This window comes from Carettochelys insculpta, chromosome 1, assembly GCF_033958435.1.
Source record: "Carettochelys insculpta isolate YL-2023 chromosome 1, ASM3395843v1, whole genome shotgun sequence".
Classification (NCBI taxonomy): Eukaryota; Metazoa; Chordata; order Testudines; family Carettochelyidae; genus Carettochelys; species Carettochelys insculpta.
The window spans coordinates 165,955,888-165,961,887 of record NC_134137.1 but is presented as its reverse complement, the minus strand read 5'-3'; positions in this window follow the sequence as shown (position 1 = coordinate 165,961,887).

Genomic DNA, 6,000 nt, shown 5'->3' with positions numbered 1-6,000 from the left:
TTTCATAAATCCATTTTTTAAATTGCTCTAAATGAATTGATAGCAGTAGGTACAATTACAGGCAATTCTTATATGGACAGATTTTTTTTCAGTGAATATACCTGTGATGATTTTGCTATAACTGGCATTATTCAAGGCAGCAGAAATCTCCTAAGTACAGTGCATACTTTATAATGTTTTGCAATGAAGCAAACTGTGCTATTCTCTTGAAAAATGCCTATTCAGATCCCTAAACTGCAGTACTGTTTTGTGGGCCCTGAGTTTTTCCGGCTTATGGCTTTGCAGTATGTCATTTCTATAGTAATGTGGTTTTGGACACTCTCTCACTTCTTTTCAATTTAGCCTTAATGCTACTTATTGCTAAGTCCAAAACCAACATTTACATGAAAACTCAAATTTCTTCTCACAGCAGTAATGCAGTTAGACACTGGTTGCTCATCAATGTGGTTCTTTACAGCAAGATTAATCTCTGAAATCTGTACAGCAATTCTCATTTCTGACACTGTGATCTTTGTATAGGAGAGGAACACCCAATGGTATTACGTTAACAGATGCTCAGGACATGTAGGTGGAGTAGGCCATCAGAACTGAAATCTGTTCTATGGATCTGAAAAGCACATTTTGTCCATAAATATTACTGGTGAAACTTTTAAAAATGGGCACCTCAGATGTTCTCTCAATAATACAAGTATTTGTCAAAAAAGAGATAATTGCATGCTTTATGCATGTAGTTATGTTTGCAAATCCTGGAACTACATGTGTAAATAGATCTCTGCTTGAAGAATTATCCTGTTTACATCTGCATTTATAATTTGCACATACCTACAGTGGTCACACTTAAAACTTAACCATGTGACCTTTGAAAATTATCAGTGTTCTCATATTATCCATATATTTTGCATCAGGAATACAAAAAGGACATTATTTATAAAGTTAACTGAAAGGTCTTTAAGGGTAACCAGTGTCTTTGTGGTCATTTGTGCATATTTCCAAGGACAATTTAGGTGTATATTTTGGAACATTAGACCATTTTACCCCACCTCTTATGATTGTCTTAGTAGAAGTGAGTTACAGCTGAACTGGAAATAGTCTCTGCAAATTCATTTATATTATATTCACGGATTTGAAAAGTCAGTGACAAATCAATGTGTAGTCCCATGATTATATCTAGCATTGCAGAAGCGACAGAGCCAACAAGCAGAGGCCAGCTGGGAGTGAGAAAGTAACATAATATAAATATGTAGACCACTGCTTTCTACACTAAAAAAAGACAGTTCTACAATAGCATCCTTTGCTTTCAAAAATAAAGAATTGGGCAGCTAATCCAGCCTTCTGAAGTGACTCAGACTATGGGTGGAAAGGGAAAAAAATACCCATGTAGACAAAGCTGCAACTTAAAACACGGGCATAAAATAAATGTATTCCTGATACTGACAGGATGAGTGCTAGAAAACAACAATAAATATGTTAGAACTCACTTTTCTATTGTTGAAAATTACACATTATACCTGGCTCTATGAATCCTAAAATCACTAAACCACAATATTTCAGATCTAGTATTATATCGCCAACTAAAATAAATTATTCAACAGTAACAATTTACAGATGACTTGCCAACAGTGATAAGTAGTGTAGATGTCAAACTATGGAGCTATATTCTACCACTTTACACAACAACATGTACACACACACACACCCACCATAAATAAGTAACAACATAAACAATGAATGACAAAGTATAACTCCTTTGTTTAAAAAAAATTAGAAATACTATTATATCATGTAAATTCCCATGGCCCATAATTCACCAGACACATTAAAAGACTTTTATGTATAAAAGAGATTCTGCCATTTGAGGCTCTACTTTTAATAAGTGAGTGAGTTTCTCCTAACATATATCACAGCATGGAGGCAGAATCTGCACAGGGTCATTATGTTTCCAGTTGTGAAATTCAGGTTCTGGAGCAGGAAGAAGTAACTGCTCTTGGACATTTTGACTCAGCCTGGAGATGGCACAATTAGCCTCTGAAGGCAAGAAGGAGGGAACATCACTTTGTGGTATCTCATTCACAGAAGGTCTGACATCTGAAGGCAAGTTGTTCAGCTGCTTACCACTTAAAAGCTATAATAAAGATTGCAACAGGATGAGAGGAATTTGCAAGTGGATATGAATTAGGAAGAAGAAAGAGCTAAAAATCCAGTTTTATATTATGGTTGGCATTTTCAGAACTGCCTAACCCTAACAGTGCATCTACAATAGGAACTAACTTCAAAGTTAACTTCAAAGTTAAGCACTACATGGTAGTAGCCAGCAGAGAGTCTACACACGTTTTCCTTTCCTTCCAAGTTAACTAGCAGGGAGCCCAACTTCGAAGTCCTTACTCCATTCCTGGGAATGGAGTAGTGCCCTACTTTGAAGTTTAACTTCGAAGTAGGGTGTGTGTAGACGCTCTACTTTGAAGTAAGCAACTTCAAAGTTACTTTTGTAGTGTAGACGCAGCCTAAGTGAGTTAAGCCCTAAGCACAAGTCCCAGAGGAAATGAGATGTTTAACTCCTTTATACATTTTTGACAATTCCACTCTACATATCTAAGTGTACATTACTGTCATTATATGGATTGTTTGCTGCCAAAACTACAGGCTGAGCTTTTTCAGTCCTTGAGTCAAAGTCAAGTCTAAATTGATACAACTATGCCACAAGCATTTTATTAAGAACAAAATTGAACTATTTTCCAACTCTTTTGACAAAGCACAGGGACTTCACTCTTAAGGCAGCGTACAGCAGTTTTCTTAAAATGTATTGCTGGACTACAAAGATAAATAATTACATTCCAAGAGACCGCAATACATATTTAGTTTTTTATTTACATGTTGTAACAAATCAGAATTCTCATTCTCACCATACTCATACTGAAGTTAACAGAGAAACTTTTGACATCAAGAGAACAGATTTGGCCTGAGGCTGCTGAAACCAAGCATGGCTATATCTGTTCTCTCATAGCACAATGGATATTTAACACAGGGCCCTGTCCTGCAACTCTTACACAAGTAGTTGCTACTCACATTTAGTCCCAGATGATCTTACCCAGATGGCTAAGGATAAAGGAATTAAGAGCAAGTTACAAGAAAGCACAGGAACCATTTTCTCCCCTTTGCTTTTAGAATATACAGCAAATTAGAAGGGATTCCATAGTGAATGAATAATCAGAAAGAATGAACTCTGAAAAAGAACAGAAATGGAAAGCCATCAGAGAGTAGATGATGAATACTTAACAGTTTTAATTTCTGCCATTTATATGGAAAAAGTTGAAAAGATCAATTAGGATCATACTTATTGGAAATTAAACATAATAAAATAGCAAAGTAAGAGTTATTCAATCCATTGCCTTTACAGATTACTTTTACTTTTTCCCCAAGTATTTAAAACATTATGTCACTGTGTTCCTGTTTGAAAACATACAGTCTTGTATGTAACAATATCAACATTTTTTGTCTAGGATCTGAATTTTTGTATTTATTCACATAAGAGAGATTTGTTTGGGGTCTTGATATAGATTTTCATCTGCACTAAAAACTCCTGAGACATGATGAACTGATAATTAAATTTTGTGGCACCAGAGATAATAAAGAAAAAATGAAAGTGTAATGGTTACCGTGCTGCTCTATATGGCTGTGTCTACACTAGCTCCCGACTTCGAAGGGAGCATGATAAGTAGGGTGTCGGGAGATTATTAATGAAGTGATGTGGTGCATATGCAGCATTTTATTAAGCTAAATCTCCCCCTCAGCATCTTAAAAGTGTTAAACTTTGAAGTGCTGGATTGAGAAGTAAAGGGACTTCGAAGTAGCCTGGGCACTTTGGAGTACCCGCGGGTTAGCTGGGGCTACACACAAGGCGGCACTTCAAAGTTTAACACTGTGAAGATGCCACGGGGGAGAATTAGCTAAATAAAATGCTGCATATGCACCACAGCACTTCATTAATAATCTCCTGACACCCTACTTACCATGCTCCCTTCGAAGTTGGGAGCTAGTGTAGACACAGCCTATATGTTATAGTCTATTAAGGCTTAAATTCTAGGTCTTTCGCTTTTGACTGAATTGGACGCATTGTGAGTCCTAGGGTACATATGTTAACACTATTTTTTAAGTCAGCATCTATAAATAAGGCTTCAGATAATAAATGCAGGATTAAAACAGGCCTGAGTCCAGATGATGGCAGAATCCAGTTCTCTGTTTTAATTTAAGAAAAAAATATTTCCAAGATTGTTTTTTACAGAAGAATAAAAAGCAGTTAGAGCAGCTCTCTCAATACTACAAAATGGGTATTGTTACTTTTAACTGTGAGAATGCTACATAAAATGTAAGTTTAGAATTAAATAATATCAGATTACAAGGTCAAAACTTGACTGGTCAAAAATTTTCACCTCTCCTATATACATATTCAAAAAAACCAAATTCTGAAAAATCTATTAGCCATCCAAAACAGGGGGCACAATCTACAAAAAGACCCCACATTTCTCAGATGGGTGATTGACCAGCTATAGATGTGACTTCTGATCTTGAGCACACATCTGACTACATTGGGACAAATCCCATTTTTCTCTGGACTTATGGTTTCAGCAAAATAGGCACATAAACATGTGAGATGTATTGCCTCTCCGCAAGCAAGAATGAAGCATGTAAGATACACTTTACATTTTTGACAGTGCTGTGCAGTTAAAAATCCCTTTCCTCCAAGGATCCCAAATTGTTTGACAAACTGATACAAAAATAAATTGCTTTATCCACTACCCTAAAATGCAGTTACTTCTGGGGTGAAACAACTACTTAAAAGTGCACCACAACACCGTATAAAAGGTATCTGATTCTTCAGCCCTCAGTCATGCAAGTCACCCCATTAAATTAATGAATGTGAAAGGAGTTATGGGCTGTGTCCCCTGTACGATGAGCTCTTGGGTGGCCAGCGAGGAGAAATTAAAGTGTCACTCAGCTGATTAACAGAGTGCCCACAGCTGGCAGCCTGTGTTTCTTCTGGTGGTGCACATCTGCACATGCCTTGGTGCACATAACAAAGTTTATTCTGCCCATGAATGATAAAAATAGAGGGAACATTGGTTATGGGAGTGAGCATAGATTACCAACACGTATATGGGCTGGAGAATCTGACTCCATTCTACAGCCTGATCCAAAGCCCAAGGACACCAATGGTAATCCTTACAGGATCAGGCCCTAAGAAAGTCAGTCTTTTCCCGCTTAAAATGGAAGGAGAATGGTAGGTCAGCAGAGTACTGGATACAATAATACGTGGCTACATCTACATGAGCATTCCTCTTTCAAAAGAGACATGCAACTGAGGGAAATCGAAAATGAAAATGAGGTACAGATTTACATACCTGGCACTTCATTTGCATATTCTTCTTTCAAAAGAGCTTATTTCAAAAGAAGAAAAGCAGTGTAGACGTGGCTCTTTTGAAAGTAAATCCCATCTTTGAAAGAACCCTTCTTCCTTAAAAAAATAGGAAGAAGGGTTCTTTCAAAGATAGGGTTTACTTTCGAAAAAGCTGCATCTACACAGCTTTTCTTCTTTTGAAAGAATATGCAAATGAGGTACCAGATATGTAAATCTGTGCCTCGTTTGCATTTTTGATTTCCCTCATTTGCATGCCTCTTTCAAAAGAGAAATGTTAGTATAGACGTAACCCATGGGTGTCAGCTTGAACACATGAAGCCATTGGGTGTAATTTTTGATTTATCAGCCTTCTCACTCTCGCCTTAAATTTAACTATATTACTTTATTCTAGTAAAAGAAAGAAATATATTAGTCTGATATTTTGTAACCTCAGGCATTTGCTGCTACAACGTTTTAACAAATCTAAATTTGCATTTGCTTTAAGTTTCGAATAGCCTTTTTCCTCTCTCAATACGGGGAATTCAATTTCAACTTATCCATGCTTGTGCAGTGTTAACTGGACTGACCATAGATCTCAGTAATCGCAA